General features: G+C 42.0%; 1 pseudogene; it reads right to left on the minus strand.

The window, feature by feature from the left end:
* Window positions 1-11814, minus strand: part of LOC123191547 (phosphoribosylformylglycinamidine cyclo-ligase, chloroplastic/mitochondrial-like) — a 61775-nt pseudogene extending 49961 nt beyond the window's left edge.
* Between the last annotated feature and the right edge of the window lie 12032 nt (window positions 11815-23846).

The following is a 23846-nucleotide window of genomic DNA, read 5'->3' on the forward strand; positions in this document are numbered from 1 at the left end:
TGACTATGGACATTGGATGTCATTGATAATGAGATCACATCATTAGGAGAATGATGTGATGGACAAGACCCAATCCTAAACATAGCACAAGATCGTATAGTTCGTTTGCTAGTGTTTTTCCAATGTCAAGTATCTTTTCCTTAGACCATGAGATCGTGTAACTCCCGGATACCGTAGGAATGCTTTGGGTGTACCAAACGTCACAACGTAACTGGGTGACTATAAAGGTATACAACGGGTATCTCCGAAAGTGTCTGTTGGGTTGGCACGAATTGAGACTGGGATTTGTCACTCCGTATGACAGAGAGGTATCTCTGGGCCCACTCGGTAATGCATCATCATAATGAGCTCAAAGTGACCAAGTGTCTGGTCACGGGATCATGCATTACGGTACAAGTAAAGTGACTTGCCGGTAACGAGATTGAACGAGGTATTGGGATACCGACGATCGAATCTCGGGCAAGTAATGTACCGATTGACAGAGGGAATTGTATACGGGGTTGCTTGAATCCTCGACATCGTGGTTCATCCGATGAGATCATCGAGGAGCATGTGGGAGCCAACATCGGTATCCAGATCCCGCTGTTGGTTATTGACCGGAGAGCCATCTCGGTCATGTCTACATGTCTCCCAAACCCGTAGGGTCTACACACTTAAGGTTCGGTGACGCTAGGGTTGTAGAGATATGAATATGCAGTAACCCGAAAGTTGTTCTGAGTCCCGGATGAGATCCCGGACGTCACGAGGAGTTCCGGAATGGTCCAGAGGTGAAGAATTATATATAGGAAGTGCAGTTTCGGCCATCGGGAGAGTTTCGGGGGTCACCGGTATTGTACCGGGACCACCGGATGGGTCCCGGGGGTCCACCGGGTGGGGCCACCCATCCCGGAGGGCCCCATGGGCTGAAGTGGGGAGGGGAACCAGCCCATAGTGGGCTGGTGCGCCCCCTTGTCCCACCCCTGCGCCTAGGGTTGGAAACCCTAGGGTGGGGGGGCGCCCCACTTGCCTTGGGGGCCACTCCACCCTTGGCCGCTGCCCCCCTAGGAGATCCCATATCCTAGGGCCGGCGCCTCCCTTGGGGAGCCTATATAAAGGGGGGGGAGGGAGGGGCAGCAGCACCCTTGACTCTTGGCGCCTCCCTCTCCCCTGGTACACCTCTCCCTCTCGCAGAAGAACGACGAAGCCCTGCTGCGGTGACTGCTGCATCCACCACCACGCCGTCGTGCTGCTGGATCTTCATCAACCTCTCCCTTCCCCTTGCTGGATCAAGAAGGAGGAGATGCCACACTGACCGTACGTGTGTTGAACGCGGAGGTGCCGTCCGTTCGACGCTAGGATCTCCGGTGATTTGGATCAGTCGAGTACGACTCCCTCATCCCCGTTCTCTTGAACGCTTCCGCTCGCGATCTACAAAGGTATGTAGATGCAATCCGATCACTCGTTGCTAGATGAACTCATAGATGGATCTTGGTGAAATCGTAGGAATTTTTTTGTTTTCTGCAACGTTCCCCAACAGGTAAGTCCTGTCCATTGTGTCCCTAAGAAGGGAGGTATTACTGTTGTTCCTAATGATAAAGATGAGTTGATACCGCAAAGAATTATTACAGGTTATAGGGTGGTAATTGATTTTCGCAAATTAAATAAAGCTACTAAAAAGATCATTACCCCTTACCTTTTATCGATCAAATGCTAGAAAGATTATCCAAACATACACATTTTTGCTTTCTAGATGGTTATTCGAATTTCTCTCAAATACTTGTGTAAGCCAATGATCAATCAAAGACTACTTTTACTTTCCCTTTTGGTACTTTTGCTTATAGACATATGCCTTTTGGTTTATGTAATGCACCTGCTACCTTTCAAAGATGCATGATGGCTATATTCTCTGACTTTTGTGAAAAGATTTGTGAGGTTTTCATGGACGATTTCTCCGTCTATGGATCCTCTTTGGATGATTGCTTAAGCAATCTTGATCGAGTTTTGGAGAGATGTGAAGAAACTAACCTTGTCTTGAATTGGGAGAAGTGCCGCTTTATGGTTAATGAAGGTATTGTCTTGGGGCATAAAGTTTCTGAAAGAGGTATTGAAGTTGATAATGCTAAAGTTGATGCTATTGAAAAGATGCCATGTCCCAAGGACATCAAAGGTATAAGAAGTTTCCTTGGTCACGCCGGTTTTTATAGGAGGTTCATTAAGGACTTCTCAAAAATTTCTCAGCCTCTGACTAATTTATTACAAAAAATATACCATTTGTTTTCGATGATGATTGCGTAGAAGCATTTGAAATACTTAAGAAAGCATTAATCTCTGCACCTATTGTTCAGCCACCTGATTGGAATTTACCTTTTGAAATTATGTGTGATGCTAGTGATTATGCTGTAGGTGATGTTCTAGGGCAAAGAGTTGATAAGAAATTAAATGTTATTCAATATTGTAAGGGCATATTTATCCCTAAGTGTTTTGGTGATTGATGACAACGCTTTTGCGGACTAATCGTGTGCCTTGAGTATTCCAGACACTTCATTGCTAGGGACAAGACGATTGGGTGCCCCTCGAAGACTGATGAAGACGGCGTCTTTTCTACGTTTCTTTTTGGTGGATTTGAGTCGTAGGAAAGCCATACTATTAAGAGAGGGTCCGCGTTGGAAAGGTTTGGGTGGAATCATCACGTACACGTCTCCTTCTTGTCCCCTCCTTTTTCCTTGGAGCTTCCTCCGTTTTCTTGCCTCCCTTGTCTGGCTGTTGTGGTTGGTCGCGGTAGTACTGCTCCCAGGAAAATGGTAGTACCGTAGGCATCCGCGGTAGTACCGCGTGGTGGCGCGGTAGTACCGCAGGTGACCACGGTAGTACCGCTCCCCTGGAGCCGCACTACCGCTGCCCACCAGGCTAGTGCCGCCCCTTTGCGGTAGTAGGGGCAGATGTAATTTTTTACGTCCGCACCTACCGCGGTAGTACCGTTTTTGCCGAGCGGTAGTACCGCGCTATGCAGTCAGGCAGTAGTACCGCCCCTCGGCGGTACTACTGTGTCGGGTTTTTGCTACTTCTGTTTCTTTGCGGAAGTAGGCACGGAAGTTCCCTTCCCCCCAGCTGGGGTTTTTTGCCTTGCAGTAGTACCGCATGGGGGGCGCGGTAGTACCGCGCATGCGGAAGTACCGCCCCAGCTCCTGCACGTCTGTTTATCTTTTCTGTCGCTGGGGTTGCGACAGTACTGTGGGTCGGTACGGTAGTACCGCACAGCCGTGCGGTAGTACCGCTTGGTTGCAAGAAGTAGTACCGCGCGGCCTTGCGGTAGTACCGCTGGCCAGGCGCGGTAGTACCGCTGGCCGCGGGCTGGTTGGTGGGTAACGGTTGGATCCTTTTCCCACACTATATAAGGGGTCCCCTTCTTCCCCGTTGACTTGCCTCTTCCACCCCTAAGCTCCATTATTGCTCTAAGCTCCATTTTCGCTTGATCTCACTCCCTAGCCGACCAAACTTGTTGATTTGCTCGGGAGTGGTTGAGAAGGCCTCGATCTACACTTCCACCAAGAGATATTTTATTCCCCCCACTAATCCCTTGCAGATCTTGTTACTCTTGGGTGTTTGAGCATCCTAGACGGTTGAGGTCACCGCGAAGCCATAGTCCATTGTGGTGAAGCTTCGTGGTGTCGTTGGGAGTCTCCAATTGAGTTGTGGAGATTGCCCCAACCTAGTTTGTAAAGGTTCGATCGCCGCCTCCAAGGGAACCAATAGTGGAATCACGGCATCTCGCATTGTGTGAGGGCGTGAGGAGAATACGGTGGCCCTAGTGGCTTCTTGGGGAGCATTGTGCCTCCACACCACTCCAACGGAGACGTACTTCCTCTCAAAGGGAAGGAACTTCGGCAACACATCCTCGTCTCCACCGTCTCCACTCTTGGTTATCTCGTGCCTTTACTTGTGCTAGCTTATTTGTTTCATATATCTTGCTTGCTTGTGTTCCTATCCTTGTTGCATCATATAGGTTGCTCACCTAGTTGCATATCTAGACAACCTACTTTGATGCAAAGTTTAAATTGTTAAAGAAAAGCTAAAAATTGTTAGTTGCCTATTCACCCCCCTCTAGTCAACCATATCGATCCTTTCAAATATGCTAGTAAAACTCTAGACAATGCTCGGTGAAATTATGCTACTACTGAAAAAGAATTCTTAGCAGTTGTATTTGCTTGTGATAAGTTCAGACCTTATATTGTTGATTCTAAAGTAACTATTCACACTAATCATGCTGCTATTAAATATCTCATGGAAAAGAAAGATGCTAAACCTAGACTTATTAGATGGGTTCTCTTGCTACAAGAATTTGATTTGCATATTATTGATAGAAAGGGAGCTGAGAACCCCGTTGCACACAACTTGTCTTGGCTAGAGAATTTTCTTGATGACCCACTACCTATTGATGATAGCTTCCTTGATGAACAATTAAATGTCATAAATGCTTCTCATGCTGCTCCATGGTATGCTGATTATGCTAATTACATCGTTGCTAAATTTATACCACCTAGTTTCACATACCAGCAAAAGAAAAAGTTCTTCTATGATTTGAGACATTACTTTTGGGATGACCCACATCTTTATAAAGAAGGAGTAGATGGTGTTATTAGACGTTGTGTACCTGAGCATGAACAGGAACAGATCCTACGCAAGTGTCACTCCGAGGCTTATGGAGGACACCACACTAGAGATAGAACTGCACATAAGGTATTGCAATCCGGTTTTTATTGGCCTACTCTCTTCAAGGATGCCCGTAAGTTTGTCTTGTCTTGTGATGAATGTCAAAGAATTGGTAATATTAGTAGACGTCAAGAAATGCCTATGAATTATTCACTTGTTATTGAACCATTTGATGTTTGGGGCTTTCATTATATGGGACCGTTTCCTTCCTCTAATGGATATACACATATTTTAGTCGCTGTTGATTACGTTACTAAGTGGGTAGAAGCTATTCCAACTAGTAGTGCTGATCATAACACCTCTATTAAGATGCTTAAAGAAGTTATTTTTCCAAGGTTTGGAGTCCCTAGATATTTAATGACTGATGGTGGTTCACATTTTATTCATGATGCTTTCCGTAAAATGCTTGCTAAATATGATGTTAATCATAGAATTGCATCTCCTTACCACCCACAGTCTAGTGGTCAAGTAGAATTGAGTAATAGAGAACTCAAATTAATTTTGCAAAAGACTGTTAATAGATCTAGAAAGAATTGGTCTAGGAAACTTGATGATGCATTATGGGCTTATAGAACTGCATATAAAAATCCTATGGGTATGTCACCGTATAAAATGGTTTATGGAAAAGCATGTCACTTACCTCTCGAACTAGAACATAAGGCTTACTGGGCTATTAAAGAGCTCAATTATGATTTCAAACTTGCCAGTGAGAAGAGGTTATTTGACATTAGCTCACTTGATGAATGGAGAACACAAGCCTATGAGAATGCCAAATTATTTAAAGAAAAAGGTTAAAAGATGGCATGACAAAAGAATACAAAAGCATGAATTTAATGTAGGTGATTATGTATTGCTATACAACTCTCGTTTAAGATTTTTTGCAGGAAAACTTCTCTCTAAATGGGAAGGTCCTTACGTTATCGAGTAGGTCTATCGTTCCGGTGCCATAAAGATTAACAACTTCGAGGGCACAAATCCGAAGGTGGTGAACGGTCAAAGAATTAAACATTATATCTCAGGTAATCCTATAAATGTTGAAAGCAATGTTATTGAAACCTTAACCCCAGAGGAATATAAGGGACACTTTCCGGAACGTTTCAGACTCCGAAAAGGAATAAGTATGTGGTATGGTAAGTAAACCGACTCCAAAACAGTCCTAATGGCAATATTTCTCCGTTTTGGAATATTTAGATAAATAGAAAAATAAGAAGTAGTCCGGGATGGACACGAGGGCTCCACGAGGGTGGAGGGCATGCCCTACCCCCCTGGGCGTGCCCCCTACCTCGTGGGCACCTCGTGTGCTCTCCAAACTTCGTTTTCGTACACAACATGTATTCTGGTCGGTAAAAATTCATTATATAATCTCCTGGAGGTTTTGACTCCCGTATCACGCAAATATCTCTTGTCTTTGTTTTGAGATGTCCTGCTACAGATTAGAGCAACGTGTCATCCCAGGATTCAAAAGGAGAAAGCTATGTGGCTGATTACCTTTGCAGATCCTAAGGTCTATGGGATGTGGAGCATTGTGGTTGGACTACGGAAGAAGAAGAGGACTATAAACCCAAGGGAAAGGAGGAGACGAGCTCAGATGAAGATGAAGTCCCACTACCTCAACCTGGGGACATGCATGTGGAGTTGAAAGCACAAGTGCTCCCTAGGTGATTTTGGTAATTAATGACAACATATCTCTTGTTGGACTAACACTTTTACCTAGTATGTTTCAGATGAGTTCAACAATGAAGTGGCATGGACTAGAGGATGTGGAACCCCTTCAAAATGCTAAGGACAAAGGATTGGCCCAAGCTCCAAGCTCAAGACTCTACATTTTATATCTTAGTGATCCAAGATCACATTGAGTCTATAGGAAAGCCAATACTATTAAGAAGGGATGAGGTGTTGCTTAATGGCTTGCTTGCTCAAAGTGCTTAGTGATATGCTCCAAAGCCCTCAACCACTTTATCACTTCCAAATATGTCCTAAACCAAAAGTCAAACTTGGCCCCACCGATTCTTTCTATCCAGAGCCACCGAGTTCAGTTGAAATAGCCACTGCCGGAAACCCTAATCAGTTCGATCTCACCGATGGGATCTCGGTCTCACCAAGATGGGCTTGCAAACTCTCTATTACCTGTTGCAATATTTTTGGTCCCACCGAGATATGCAATCGGCCCCACCGAGTTTGCTTGGCCAACTCTCCGTTTCGCTTATTACCCAAATCGGTCCCACCAAGTCTGAGTAATCGGTCAAACCGAGTTTTGGTTTTACCCTATCCCTAGCACATCGGTTCCATCGAGTTGATCTAGTCGGTCCCACTGAAAACCCTAACAGTCACTAGGTTTGCTAAATCGGTCCGACCGAGTTTTTCACTTCGGTCTCACCGAGATTGGTAATTGTGTGTAACGGTTAGTTTTTGTGTGGAGGCTATATATACCCCTCCACCCACTCTTCATTCGAGGAGAGAGCCATCAGAACATACCTACACTTCCAATACACATTTTCTAAGAGAGAACCACCTACTCATGTGTTGAGGCCAAGATATTCCATTCCTACCATATGAATCTTGATCTCTAGCCTTCCCCAAGTTGCTTTCCACTCAAATCTCCTTTCCACCAAATCCATATCCTGTGAGAGAGAGTTGAGTGTTGGGGAGACTATCATTTGAAGCACAAGAGCAAGGAGTGCATCATCAACACACCATTTGTTTCTTCTTGGAGAGTGGTGTCTCCTAGATTGGCTAGGTGTCACTTGGGAGCCTCCGACAAAGATTGTGGAATTGAACCAAGGAGTTTGTAAGGGCAAGGAGATCGCCTACTTCGTGAAGATCTACCGCTAGTTAGGCAAGTCCTTCGTGGGCGATGGCCATGATGGGATAGACAAGGTTGCTTCTTCGTGGACCCTTCGTGGGTGGAGCCCTCCGTGGACTAACGCAACCGTTACCCTCCGTGGGTTGAAGTCTCCATCAACGTGGATGTATGATAGCACCACCTATCGGAACCACAACAAAAACATCCGTGTCTCCAATTGCGTTTGAATTGTCCAAACCCTTCCCTTTACATTCTTGCAAGTTGCATGCTTTACTTTCCACTGCTCATATACTCTTTGCATGCTTGCTTGATATGTATTGTGTTTGCTAAACTAGTGCCTAAACTCCACTTCAACTTAAAGAAATTAAAAAATGCAACTTTTGGCACTTAGTGCCTAATCCCCCCCCTCTAGACACCTCTTCTCGATCCTTTCAGGACTTCAAAAAGTCAAGCCTCCCGGATAGAGTAAAGAAACCTAAGATCGAGTTTATCCCTTTTCACCTCTTGCAAGAAAACAAGCAGGAACTATGCAAAAAGATACTGAGCCTGGAACAGGAGATCGAGGACCTAAGGGACCAAAATTCTGTCCTCAAGCGCAAATTAAGGAAGAAGCGTGCGCCATCAACAAAACCATCACCTTCTTCACCAACAAAGAAGAACTGAGCATCGGGTATGGGCACTCCCCTTGGCATCTGCCAAGCTTAGGGGAGTGCCCCGGTATCGTATCACCATCACTTTTATCTTTACCATTTTTCTTAGTTCGATCCTTCTAATAATATTTTGATCTAGTAGCATAAAGCTTTTTAGTATGATCTAGTTGTGAGTTTTGCTTTATGATCCTTCTATGTAATCGAGTCCATGAGCTATATATTTTATAAAGATTAGTGTTGAGTCAAGGGCTTGATTATTTTGCCATGATCTTGAGTGAATAAAAGAAAATAGAAAGAATAGAAAGAAATAAAAGAGATCATATGGATCTTATGGAGAGTAATGATCTCACATATAAAAAGTATGATGAATAAAAGTTGTTGAGAGTTGACAAACATAATTTTGGTCATCGTTGCAATTAATAGGAAGTAATAAAGAAAGAGAGGTCTTCACATATAAATATACTATCTTGGACATATTTTATGATTGTGAGCACTCATTAAAGTATGACATGCTAAAGAGTTGACGTTGGACAAGGAAGACAACATAATGGGTTATGTTTTCTTACATCTGAGATAAATTATATTATCTTGGATCATCCAACATGATTGAGCTTGCATTTCTCCCTCATGCTAGCCAAATTCTTTGCACCAAGTAGAGATACTACTTGTGCTTCCAAACACCCTTAAACCAGTTTTGCCATGAGAGTACACCATATCTACCTATGGATTGAGTAAGATCCTTCAAGTAAGTTGTCATCGGTGCAAGCAATAAAAAATTGCTCTCTAAATATGTTTGATTGATTAGTGTGGAGGAAATAAGCTTTATATGATCGTGTGATATGGAAGAAATAAAAGCGACAAACTGCATAATAAAGGTCCATATCACAAGTGGCAATATAAAGTGACATTCTTTCGCATTAAGATTTTGTGCATCCAACCATAAAAGCGCATGACAACCTCTGCTTCCCTCCGCGAAGGACCTATCTTTTATCTTCATCTCCTACCTTATATAAGAGTCATGGTGATCTTCACCTTTCCTTTTTATATTTTATCTTTTGGCAAGCACAACATGTTGGAAGGATCCTGGTATATATGGCTAATTGGATGTGAGTTTTCATGAACTATTATTGTTGACATTACCCTTGAGGTAAAATGTTGGGGGCAAAACTATAAGCCCCTATCTTTCTCTGTGTCCGATTAAAACTTCATACCCATAAGTATTGCGTGAGTGTTAGCAATTGTGAAAGACTATATGAAAGTTGAGTATGTGGACTTGCTGAAAAGCTCTTATTTTGACTCTTTCCTATGTTATGATAAATTGCAATTGCTCCAATAACTGAGATTATAGTTTGTTAGTTTTCAACGAAGTATATGATTCATACTTGAAATTGTTATTGAATTATTACTCTAGCATAAGAAATCATATGACAAGAATTATATAAGTTGTTGTTCTAAGAATGATCATGATGCCCTCATGTCCGTATTTTATTTTTATCGACACCTCTATCTCTAAACATGTGAACATATTTTTCGATTTCGGCTTTCGCTTGAGGACAAGCGAGGTCTAAGCTTGGGGGAGTTGATACGTCCATTTTGCATCATGCTTTTATATCGATATTTATTGCATTATGGGCTGTTATTACACATTATGTCACAATACTTATGCCTATTCTCTCTTATTTTACAAGGTTCACATAAAGAGGGAGAATGCCGGCAGCTGGGATTCTGGGTTGGAAAAGGAGCAAATATTAGAGACCTATTCTGCACAGCTCCAAAAGTCCTGAAACTTCACGGAAGTCAATTTCAGAATATATAATAAATATTGAGCACAAGAAGTTCACCAGGGGGGCCACATCCTGCCCACGAGGGTGGGGACGCGCCCCCTACCTCGTGGCCCCCTGGTGGCCCTTCGACGACCATCTTCTGCTATATGGAGTCTTTCGATGAGAAAAAATCTTAAGCCATCTTCCCTGATGAGACTCCACCGCCATGAGGCAGAACCTTGGCGAAACCAATCTAGGGTTCTGGCGGAGCTGTTCTGCCGGGGAAACTTCCATGTGGGAGGGGGAAATCATCGCCATCATCATCACCAATGCTCCTCTCATCGGGAGAGGGCAATCTCCATCAACATCTTCACCAGCACCATCTCCTCTCAAAACCCTAGCTCATCTCTTGTATCCAATTCTTGTCTCCAAGTCTGGGATTGGTACCTGTGGGTTGCTAGTAGTGTTAATTACTCCTTGTAGTTGATGCTAGTTGGTTTATTTGGTGGAAGATCATATGTTCAGATCCTATATGCATATTAATACCCCTCTGATTATGAACATGAATATGCTTTGTGAGTAGTTACGTTTGTTCCTGAGGACATGGGAGAAGTCTTGCTATTAGTAGTCATGTGAATTTGGTATCCGTTCGATATTTTGGTGAGATGTATGTTGTCTCTCCTCTAGTGGTGTTATGTGAACGTTGACTACATGACACTTCACCATTATTTGGGCCTTGAGGAAGGCTTTGGGAAGTAATAAGTAGATGATGGGTTGCTAGAGTGACAGAAGCTTAAACCCTAGTTTATGCGTTGCTTCGTAAGGGGCTGATTTGGATCCATATGTTTCATGCTATGGTTAGGTTTACCTTAATATTTTTGTTGTAGTTGCTGATGCTTGCAATAGAGGTTAATCATAAGTGGGATACTTGTCCAAGTAAGGGCAGTACCCAAGCACCGGTCCACCCACATACCAAATTATCAAAGTACCAAACGCGAATCATATGAACGTGATGAAAACTAGCTTGATGATATTCCCATGTGTCCTCGGGAGCGCTTTACATCATATAAGAGTTTGTCCAGGCTTGTCCTTTACTACAAAAAGGATTGGGACACCTTGCTGCACTTTATTTACTACTTGTTGCTCGTTACAAATTATCCTATCACAAAACTATCTGTTACCTATTATTTCAGTGCTTGAAGAGAATACCTTGCTGAAAACCGCTTATCATTTCCTTCTGCTCCTTGTTGGGTTCGACACTCTTACTTATCTAAAGGACTACGATAGATCCCCTATACTTGTGGGTCATCATGGCTCCGGCGGCTCAGCACAGCGGGGGCGGCTCGCATATGTCCATTGGATAGCTTGTGTGAGCAGACGTGGCTCTAATTTGTTGATATATATGTCAGAGTCAACCGCGACATTTAGAAGACGGAGTGGACGCGTGAGTCAGCCGCGGAATTGTAAGCCGGGCGGACAAAGGAGTCGATGTGGGCGTGGACGGTTGAGTCGGCGCAGGCACGGTCTAATGAACTGGACGCGACCTCCAATAACAGCGCGTGAGGACTGGATCATACTTTAACCATGAGGTAATTGACCTGATTGTTACGGCCGCGACGGCTTGAAGTGGCGGCTCAAGGCCGGTTGGCGCATGGCGGCTCTCTACAAGGGTGAAACGGTGGTGGAGGCGCGAGACACCATGCAGCTCCATAGGGTGGCTCGGGGTAGCGGCGAGGCTTGACGACCGGCGGAGGAGCAGGGCGCCTCGAAACGGCAGGGTCGCGACCTGCGATTGAGGCGACAGCCGGCGGCTCAGAAACTGCAGCAGCATCGTGTTTGAGACGGCGGAGACGGTGACTTGAACAGCTTGAAACGGACGCAGTCGACCCGAGGGCAGGCGGCGGCTCATCGTGTGTGATGGCAGCTCTCCAGCGGCGGCTCAACACGGTGGAGTGATGCAGTGGTGCGCCAATGATTTGACAGAGACTAGCAAAACCTCGCCCGCGGAGTTGCACGAGGATGGGCCGTAGCGTCAGGTTGAGATGTGGCAGTTCAGTGTCCAACGGCTTAAGCGGCAGGGGCGGGGCTGGCTCTCGGAGACCGGCGGCTCAGCCAATTTTGGAAGGGCGAGACTGGCTCTGGACCAGAACCGTGGCGGCTCGGACATCCGCAACTATGAGGCCGGGCGGCTGAGGCGCGGCGAGGTCCGACAGTGACTCGGACGGGAGGCGACTTTCATGAAGTGGTTCAGGAGCAGGCAAGGCTCGACGGTGATTCAGAACGAAAGCAAAATCGCTGAAACCGCAGGCAGCTCAGAGTCAGGGCTACACAAACATCGATTGGGAACGATGGCCGAATCCAGGTCATGGTCGGTTGACTCATGTACGAGTCCTTCTCTCCCCTTTTTTCTCTCTTTTTTTCTTTGAAAATTACTCCGATGAAACGCCAGCAGCAATTGATCTCTTCCGACTCGGATGGATATAGTAACCAAGGGACATATCTGTTCTAGTAATACTCAAGTAGTACTGGTCTTCTTCCCGAAAAGAATTTTCACGTGGCAGGGTATGATACGTCTCCAACGTATCTATAATTTTTATTGCTCCATGCTATATTATCTACTGTTTTGGACATTATTGTGCTTTATTTTCCACTTTTATATTATTTTTGGGACTAACCTATTAACCGGAGGCCCAACCCAGAATTGTTGTTTTTTGCCTGTTTTAGGGTTTCGAAGAAAAGGAATATCAAACGGAGTCCAAACGGAATGAAACCTTCGAGAACGTGATTTTCTCAATGAATAAGACCCAGGAGACTTGGACCCTACGTCAAGACACAAAAGAGGAGGCCACGAGGTAGGGGGGCGTGCCTACCTCCCCCCCAGGCATGCCCTCCACCCTCATGGCCCCCCTGTTGCTCCACCGACGTACTCCTTCCTCCTATATATACCTACGTACCCCCAAACGATCAGATACGGAGCAAAAACCCTAATTCCACCGCCGCAACTTTCTGTATCCACGAGATCCCATCTTGGGGCCTATTCCGGAGCTTCGCTGGAGGGGGCATCGATCACGAAGGGCTTCTACATCAACACCATAGCCCCTCCGATGAAGTGTGAGTAGTTTACCTTAGACCTACGGGTCCATAGTTATTAGCTAGATGGCTTCTTCTCTCCTTTTGGATCTCAATACAATGTCCCCCCCCTCTCTTGTGGAGAACTATTCGATGTAATCTTCTTTTTGCGGTGTGTTTGTTGAGACCGATGAATTGTGGGTTTATGATCAAGTCTATCTATGAACAATATTTGAATCCTCTCTGAATTCTTTTATGTATGATTGGTTATCTTTGCAAGTCTCTTCGAATTATCAGTTTGGTTTGGCCTACTAGATTGATCTTTCTTGCAATGGGAGAAGTGCTTAGCTTTGGGTTCAATCTTGTGGTGTCCTTTCCCAGTGACAACAGGGGCAGCAAGGCACGTATTGTATTGTTGCCATCGAGGATAACAAGATGGGGTTTTCATCATATTGCATGAGTTTATCTCTCTACATCATGTCATCTTGCTTAAGGCGTTACTCTGTTTTTAACTTAATACTCTAGATGCATGCTGGATAGCGGTCGATGAGTGGAGTAATAGTAGTAGATGCAGGCAGGAGTCGGTCTACTTCTCTCGAACGTGATGCCTATATACATGATCATGCCTAGATATTCTCATAATTATGCTTAATACTGTCAATTGATCAACAGTAATTTGTTCACCCACCGTAGAATACTTATGCTCTCGAGAGAAGCCACTAGTGAAACCTATGGCCCCCGGGTCTATCTTTATCATGTTAATCTCCTACTACTTAGTTATTTCCTTTGCTTTTTACTTTGCCTTTATTTTACTTTGCATCTTTATCACAAAAATACCAAAAATATTATCTTATCATATCTATTAGATCTCACTCTCGTAAGTGGTCGTGTAGGGATTGACAACCCCTATTCGCGTTGGTTGCAAGGATTTATTTGTTTTGTGCAGGTACAAGGGACTCGTGCGTAGCCTCCTACTGGATTGATACCTTGGTTCTCAAAAACTGAGGGAAATACTTACGCTACTTTGCTGCATCATCCCTTCCTCTTCGGAGAAAACCAACACAGTGCTCAAGAGGTAGCAAGAAGGATTTCTGGCGCCGTTGCCGGGGAGGTCTACACAAAAGTCAACATACCAAGTACCCATCACATACCCTTATCTCCCGCATTACATTATTTGCCATTTGCCTCTTGTTTTCCTCTCCCCCACTTCACCCTTGCCATTTTATTCACCCTCTCTCTCTAGCCTCCATCTCTTTCTCTATTTACCTCTTTTTGCCCGCTTGTTTTTTGTTTGCTTGTGTGTTAGTTTGCTTGCTTGTCATGATGGCTCAAGATAGTACTAAATTATGTGACTTCACCAATACCAACAATAATGATTTTATTAGCACTTTGATTGCTCCTCTTACCGATGCTGAATCTTGTGAAATTAATACTGCTTTGCTGAATCTTGTCATGAAAGATCCGTTTTCCGGCCTTCCTAGTGAAGATGCCGCTACCCATCTAAATAGCTTCGTTGATTTGTGTGATATGCAAAAGAAGAAAGATGTGGATAATGATATTGTTAAATTGAAGCTATTTCCTTTTTCACTTAGAGATCGTGCTAAAGCTTGGTTTTCGTCTTTGCCTAAAAATAGTATTGATTCATGGAATAAGTGCAAAGATGCTTTTATCTCTAAGTATTTTCCTCCCGCTAAGATCATCTCTCTTAGAAACGATATTATGACTTTTAAGCAACTTGATCATGAACATGTTGCACAATCTTGGGAGAGGATGAAATTAATGATACGCAATTGCCCTACTCATGGTTTGAATTTGTGGATGATTATACAAAATTTTTATGCCGGATTGAATTTTGCTTCTAGAAATCTTTTAGATTCAGCCACAGGAGGCACTTTTATGGAAATCACTTTAGGAGAAGCTACTAAACTCCTAGATAATATTATGGTTAATTATTCTCAATGTCATACTGAAAGATCTACTAATAAAAAGGTGCATGCGATAGAAGAAATTAATGTTTTGAGTGGAAAGATGGATGAACTTATGAAATTATTTGTTAATAAGAGTGTTTCTTCTGATCCTAATGATATTCCCTTGTCTAATTTGATTGAGAATAATAATGAATCTATGGTTGTGAATTTTGTTGGTAGGAACAATTTTGGTAACACCGCGTATAGATGAAATTTTAATCCTAGGCCTTATCCTAGTAATCCCTCTAATAATTATGGTAATTCCTACAACAATTCCTATGGAAATTATAATAAGATGCCCTATGATTTTGAATCTAATATTAAAGAATTTATTACTTCACAAAATAATTTTAATGCTTTGATTGAAGAAAAATTGCTTAAGATTGATGAGTTGGCTAGGAACGTTGATAGAATTTCTCTTGATGTTGATTCTTTGAAACTTAGATCTATTCCACCTAAGCATGATATCAATGAGTCTCTCAAAGCCATGATAATTTCCATTGATGAGTGCAAAGAAAGAACCGCTAGGATGCGTGCTAAGAAAGATGCCTTTATAAGAGCGTGTTCTTCTAGTTCCTATGAAAATAATGATGAAGATCTAAAAGTTATTGATGTGTCTCCTATTAAATCTTTGTTTTGCAATATGAATCTTGATAATGATGGGACTGAATATGATCCACCTTTACCTAGAAGGCGTTCCAAGAATTCGGAATTTTTTGATCTTGATGCTAAAATTTATAAAAGTGGGATTGAAGAAATTAAAACCCTAGATGTTGCTAAACCCACTATTATGGATTTCAAGGAATTTAACTATGAAAATTGTTCTTTGATTGATTGTATTTCCTTGTTGCAATCCGTGCTAAATTCTCCTCATGCTTATAGTCAAAATAAAGCGTTTACTAAGCATATCGTTGATGCCTTGATGCAATCTTATGAAGAAAAACTTGAATTGGAAGTTTCTATCCCTAGAAAGCTTTATGATGAGTGGGAACCAACTATTAAAATTAAAATTAAAGATCATCAATGCTATGCTTTATGTGATTTGGGTGCTAGTGTTTCCACGATTCCAAAGACTTTGTGTGATTTGTTAGGTTTCCGTGATTTTGATGATTGCTCTTTAAACTTGCACCTTGCGAATTCCACTATTAAGAAACCTATGGGAAGAATTAATGATGTTCTTATTGTTGCAAATAGGAATTATGTGCCCGTAGATTTTATTGTTCTTGACATAGATTGCAATCCTTCATGTCCTATTATTCTTGGTAGACCTTTCCTTAGAACGATTGGTGCAATTATTGATGTGAAGGAAGGAAATATTAGATTCCAATTTCCATTAAGGAAAGTCATGGAACACTTTCCTAGAAATAAAATTAAATTACCTTATGAATCTATTATGAGAGCCACTTATGGATTGCAAACCAAAGATGGCAATACCTAGATCTATCCTTGCTTTTTATGCCTAGCTAGGGGCGTTAAACGATAGCGCTTGTTGGGAGGCAACCCAATTTTATTTTTATTCCTTGATTTTTGCTCCTATTTAGTAATAAATAATTTATCTAGACTCTTGGTTGTGTTTTTGTGTTTAATTAGTGTTTGTGCCAAGTAGAACCATTGGGAAGACTTGGGAAAAGTCTCGTTACACTTGCTGTAAAAAAACAGAAACTTTAGCACTCACGAGAACTACTGCCATTTTTATTTGGAAAGTGATATTTAGTTAATTATTTTTTAATATGATTAATAGATAAATTACTCACGTCCAGCAATTTATTTTAGAATTTTTGGGGTTCCAGATCTTGCTCTAGCTACAGATTACTACAGACTATTCTGTTTTTGACAGATTCTGTTTTTCGTGTGTTGTTTGCTTATTTTGATGAATCTATGGCTAGTAAAATAGTTTATAAACCATAGAGAAGTTGGAATACAGTAGGTATAACACCAATATAAATAAATAATTAGTTCATTCCAGTACCTTGAAGTGGTCTTTTGTTTTCTTTCGCTAACGGAGCTCACAAGATTTTCTACTTTAAGTTTTGTGTTGTGAAGTTTTCAAGTTTTGGGTAAAGATTTGATGGATTATGGAACAAGGAGTGGCAAGAGCCTAAGCTTGGGTATGCCCATGGCACCCCCAAGATAATCTAAGGACACATAAAAGCCAAAGGTTGGGGATGCCCCGGAAGGCATCCCCTCTTTCGTCTACTTCTATCGGTAACTTTACTTGGAGCTATATTTTTATTCGCCACATGATATGTGTTTTGCTTGGAGAGTCTTGTATGATTTGAGTCTTTCCTTTTTAGTTTACCACAATCATCCTTGCTGTACACACCTTTTGAGAGAGCCATACATGATTTGGAATTTGTTAGAATACTCTGTGTGCTTCGCTTATATCTTTTGAGTTATATAGTTTTGCTCTAGTACTTCACTTATATCTTTTAAAGCACGGTGGTGGATTTGTTTTATAGAAACTATTGATCTCTCATACTTCACTTAGATTATTTTGAGAGTATTCAATAGCATGGTAATTTTCTTAAAATTGTAATATGCTTGGTATACAAGATTAATAATAAAACTTTCTTATGAGTGTGTTGAATACTATGAGAAGTTTGATGCTTGATAATTGTTTTGAGATATGAAGATGGTGATATTGAAGTTGTGTTAGTTGAGTAGTTGTGAATTTGAAGAATACTTGTGGTAAAAGTTTGTGATTCCCATAGCATGCACGTATGGTGAACCCTTATGTGATGAAGTCGGAGCATGATTTATTTTTTGATTGTCTTCCTTATGAGTGGTGGTCGAGGATGAGCGATGGTCTTTTCCTACCAATCTATCCCCCTAGGATCATGCGCGTAATACTTTGATTTGATAAATTGTAGATTTTTGCAATAAGTATATGATTTCTTTATGACTAATGTTGCGTCCATGGATTATACGCACTTTTCTCACCCTTCCACCTTTGCTAGCCTCTCTAATACCGCACACCTTTTGCCGGTATCATACACCCACCATATACCTTCCTCAAAATAGCCACCATACCTACCTATTATGGAATTTCCATAGCCATTCCGAGATATATTGCCATGCAACTTTCCACCGTTCCGTTTATTATGACACACTCCATCATTGTCATATTGCTTAGCATGATCATGTAGTTGACATCATATTTGTTGCAAAGCCACCATTCATAATTCTTTCATACATGTCACTCTTTATTCATTGCATATCCCGGTACACCGCTGGAGGCATTCATATAGTGTCATATTTTGTTCTAAGTATCGAGTTGTAATTGTTGAGTTGTAAGAAAAATAAAAGCGTGATGATCATCATTATTAGAGCATTGTCCCAGTGAGGAAAGGATGATGGAGACTATGATTTCCCCACAAGTCGAGATGAGACTCCAGACGAAAAATAAAAAAAAAGAAAAAAAGAGAAAGAAAAGAGGCCATAAAAAGGGAAGGCCCAAATAAAAAATGAGAGAAAAAGAGAGAAGGGGCAATGCTACTATCCTTTACCACACTTGTGCTTCAAAGTAGCACCATGATCTTCATGATAGATTCTCCTGTGTTGTCACTTTAATATAATTGTGGGAATTTTTCATTATAGAGCTTGGCTTGTATATTACAATGATGGGCTTCCTCAAAATGCCCTAGGTCTTCATGAGAAAGCAAGTTGGATTCACACCCACTTAGTTTATTTTGTTGAGCTTTCATATACTCATAGCTCTAGTGCATCCGTTGCATGGCAATCCCTACTCACTCACATTGATATCTATTGATGGGCATCTCCATAGCCCGTTGATACGCCTAGTTGATGTGAGACTATCTTCTCCCTTTTTGTCTTCTCCACAACCACCATTCTATTCCACCTATAAGTGCTATGTCCATGGCCCACGCTCATGTATTGCGTGAAGATGAAAAAGTTAGAGAACACCAAAAGTATGAAACAATTGATTGGCTTGTCATCGGGGTTGTGCATGATTTAAATATTTTGTGTGGTGAAGATGGAGCATAGCCAGACTATATGATTTTGTAGGGATAACTTTCTTTGGCCATGCTATTTTGAGAAGACATAATTGCTTTATTAGTATGTTTGAAGTATTATTATTTTTATGTCAATATTAAACTTTTGTCTTGAATATTTCGAATCTGAATATTCATACCACAATTAAGAAGAATTACATTAAAATTATGCCAAGTAGCACTCCGCATCAAAAATTCTGTTTTATCATTTACCTACTCGAGGACGAGCATGAATTAAGCTTGGGGATGCTTGATACGTCTCCAACGTATCTATAATTTTTTATTGCTCCATGCTATATTATCTACTGTTTTGGACATTATTAGGCTTTATTTTCCACTTTTATATTATTTTTGGGACTAACCTATTAACCAGAGGCCCAGCCCAAAATTGCTGTTTTTGCCTGGTTTAGGGTTTCGAAGAAAAGGAATATCAAACGGAGTCCAAACAGAATGAAACATTCGGGAACGTGATTTTCTCAACGAATAAGACCCAGGAGACTTGGACCCTACGTCAAGACACAAAAGAGGAGGCCACGAGGTAGGGGGCGCGCCTACCCCCCAGGCGCGCCCTCCACCCTCGTGGGCCCCCTGTTGCTCCACCGACGTACTCGTTCCTCGTATATATACCTACGTACCCCCAAACGACCATATACGGAGCCAAAACCCTAATTCCACCGCCGCAACTTTCTGTATCCACAAGATCCCATTGTGGGGCCTGTACCAGAGCTCTGCCGGAGGGGGCATCAATCACGGAGGGCTTGTACATCAACACCATAGCCTCTCCGATGAAGTGTGAGTAGTTTACCTCAGACCTACGAGTCCATATTTATTAGCTAGATGGCTTCTTCTCTCTTTTTGGATCTCGATACAATGTTCTCCCCCTCTCTTGTGGAGAACTATTCGATGTAATCTTCTTTCTGCGATGTGTTTGTTGAGACCGATGAATTGTGGGTTTATGATCAAGTCTATCTATGAACAATATTTGAATCTTCTCTGAATTCTTTTATGTATGATTGGTTACCTTTGCAAGTCTCTTCGAATTATCAATTTGGTTTGGCCTACTAGATTGATCTTTCTTGCAATGGGAGAATTGCTTAGCTTTGGGTTCAATCTTGTGGTGTCCTTTCCCAGTGACAGCAGGGGTAGCAAGGCACGTATTGTATTGTTACCATCGAGGATAACAAGATGGGGTTTTCATCATATTGCATGAGTTTATATCTCTACATCATGTCATCTTGCTTAAGGCGTTACTCTGTGTTTAACTTAATACTGTAGATGCATGCTGGATAGCGGTCAATGAGTGGAGTAATAGTAGTAGATGCAGGCAGGAGTCGTTCTACTTGTGTCGGACGTGATGCCTATATACATGATCATGCCTAGATATTCTCATAATTATGCCCAATTCTGTCAATTGCTCAACAGTAATTTGTTCACCCACCGTAGAATACTTATGCTCTCGAGAGAAGCCACTAGTGAAACCTATGGCCCCCGGGTCTATCTTTATCATATTAATCTCCTACTACTTAGTTATGTCCTTTGCCTTTTACTTTGCCTTTATTTTACTTTGCATCTTTATCACAAAAATGCCAAAAATATTATCTTATCATATCTATCAGATCTCACTCTCGTAAGTGGCCGTGTAGGGATTGACAACCCCTATTCGCGTTGGTTGCGAGGATTTATTTGTTTTGTGCAGGTACAAGGGACTCGCGCGTAGCCTCCTACTGGATTGATACCTTGGTTCTCAAAAACTGAGGGAAATACTTACGCTACTTTGCTGCATCATCCCTTCCTCTTCGGGGAAAACCAACGCAGTGCTCAAGAGGTAGTAGGGTACTAGTTTAAGTAGTACTACTAGTCTAGTACTTTTTCTTGGTATGTACAGGCGTGGGTTTCCCTTAGATGAACAACAGCATCGATTAGTTAAATCTCCTCGTGAGTCGTGACTCACTGCAACTCCAGGCCAAGTCTGGACTTGAACATCTGAGAATTGATTTTGTTCTTTGATGATCAAACAATACTTTGTCTCGGTGTTTGTGGATCACCATGATTTTTTTCGGCGGCTGTAAAAAACACAACCCTAAATTTCTTGCATCTCAAATCTCGTACGTCGTTCCGGCCGCTTGCTTATGGAGACGATGTAGATCCTTCAAAATCAGTTCTTCTTCTTTCAACAAATCATGGACTTCTCGATCCCCTAAGAGCTCCCTCCAAGAACTCAACACCACCGTGCGCATGTCCCCATGGTGGGCACCAACTGTCGTGGACTTGTCACGGCAGATGTCCTAGTGTGAGGACTTAGTCGTGAGGCCAACGTATCTTTGTAGTAGCTTGAGAGGGGTTGAGCGGAATCGAGAGACGCAACACAAGACACGGATTTAGACAGCTTCGGGCCCCGAGAAACATCATCCGGTAATAGCCCTACGTGCTGTTTGTGGCTAGATCTCATTATGCTCATGAGAGAGTCGCCGCATAAGCCAGCTCCCGCTTTGTGTCTAGCCCTAGAGATTGTTTCTTGCTTGTCCCTCTTTGGGGAGCCCTGCCCCTCCATATAGAAGTTGAAGGGGCGGCTTACATGTAGAGTCCTAGTAGGATTAGAACTAACTTATTCTCTTATTACAAGTCGGATACAAGTACGGGTCTTGCTTCCTCGTAAAGGAAATATTCCTCATGCCTTCCATCTTAAGCCGGCCCACTATAACATGAGCCGGCCTACTGGGCCTTGGGCCCTTGTCATCCGTCTGACCCGCTGTCGGGGCCATCATCAAGTCGCCAGGCTCGTGAGTCGTCACACCAGTGAACTGCCAGACCCATGAGTCACCAATCCTCCCGAGGGCCACGATGAAGCGCCAAGTCCGGCTGGGTCATACTTCTGGCCGGGTCATATCGCGGGGTATATCCCCGACAGGAGGTTTTTCTATTTCAGGTTCACTAGGAGCATGCAAAGTCCTATCATTTTTCTTCTTCCTTTTCTTTTTAGAAGAACTAGGTGCAGTGGTGTTGTTCCTTTGTGAATCATGTTCAGTTCTTTTTGGGTGTCCCTCGGGATAAAGTGGTTCCTGAGTCATTTTACCTCCTCTAGCTGGAACTCTAATAGCAAAGTCATGTATATTATTATTCAATTCATCAAGCAATTCTCTTTGAGATTTAGCAACTTGTTCTAACTGGGTTTGTACCATAGAAGCGTGCTTTCCAACACCTCTAACAACATTTGAGATTCTAAACAACAAGTCACTCAAGCGAGCAATCATATCAGAATTGTATTTCAATTGTTTCATAACATTTGCATTGAAGTGATCTTATTTTCTAATGTAGTTTTCAAACTCATAAAGGCATTGGCTAGGATGCATATTGTGAGGATTGTCATTATAATTGAATTTCATAAGAGAATTTACCTCTACCACCTTAGGAGGTGGTGGTGTATTAAGCCCATGTATTTCTTCAATATGAGGTAATTTTTTAACATCCTCAACTTTAATACCTTTTTCCTTCATATAATATACCCCACTTCTTCAGAGTGGGTTTAGGCGGTGGTTCAAGAAGAGTCCAATCATCATAATTTTTCAATATGTTATTCAATAATTCTTCAGCTTGTCCAACAGTTTGTTCCCTGAAAACACAACCAGCACAACTATCTAGGAAGTCCCTAGAAGCATCGGTTAGTCCATTATAGAAGATATCAAGTATTTCATTTTTCTTAAGAGGATAATCAGGCAAAGCATTTAGTAACTGGCAAATCCTCCCTTAAGCTTGTGGGAGACTCTCTTCTTTAGTTTGCACAAAGTAAAACATTTCCTATAAGGCAACTTGTTTCTTATGAGCAGGAAAATATTTTTCAGAGAAGTAATAACCCATATCCCGGGGACTACGCACACAACCAGGAGCAAGAGTATTGCACCAAGCTTTAGCATCACCCTTTAATGAGAAAGGAAATAATTTGAGAATAAAGTAATAGCGAGTTTTTCTCATCATGAGTAAAAAGGGTGGCTATGTCATTCAACTTAGTAAGATGTGCCACAACAGTTTCAGTTTCATAACCATGGAAAGGATCAGATTCAACCAAAGTAATCAACTCTGGGTCGACAGAGAATTCATAATCCTTATCATCAATAAAGATATGTGAAGTAGCAAACTTAGGATCATATTTCATTCGAGCATTCAGAGATTTTTCTTTATACTTGCATAATAATTTCTCTAGATCATATCTATCCCTACAAGCAAGAATATCTCTAGTTGTCTCCTCATTCACAACATAACCTTTCGGTACCTTAGGAAATTCATATCTAGGAAGATTAGTTCTAGCAGGTGTTTCAGGAGATTCAGTTTCAAGCTCATCATCAGATTCAACAACATCATGTTGTATTACTCTAGCAATTTGTTTATTAAGAAATTCACCAAGTGGCAAATCATCATTATCAAGCAAAGGTCCTAGCATCATCATAAGAATCATTCATAGTAGAAGTAGCATCATCAATAACTTGCAACATATCAAGATTAATAGTATGTGGTCGTTTTGCAAGTTTACTTATAATAGAAGGTGAATCTAAAGCAGAACTAGATGGCAGCTCCTTACCTCCCCTTGTCTTTGAGGGAAATATCTTAGTCTTAGCATCCTTCATATTCTTCATAGTGATAAATTGATAATAATACCAAGTGACCCAACAAATATAGCTATGCTCCCCGGCAACGACGCTAGAAAAAGGTCTTGATAACCCACAAGTATAGGGGATCACGACAGTTTTCGAGGGTAGAGTATTCAACCCAAATTTATAGATTCGACACAAGGGGAGCCAAAGAATATTTGAAGGTATTAGCAGCTGAGTTGTCAATTCAACCACACCTGGAGATTAATTATCTACATCAAAGCGATCAGTAGCAAAGTAGTATGATAG

This window comes from Triticum aestivum, chromosome 2A, assembly GCF_018294505.1.
Source record: "Triticum aestivum cultivar Chinese Spring chromosome 2A, IWGSC CS RefSeq v2.1, whole genome shotgun sequence".
Classification (NCBI taxonomy): domain Eukaryota; kingdom Viridiplantae; phylum Streptophyta; class Magnoliopsida; order Poales; family Poaceae; genus Triticum; species Triticum aestivum.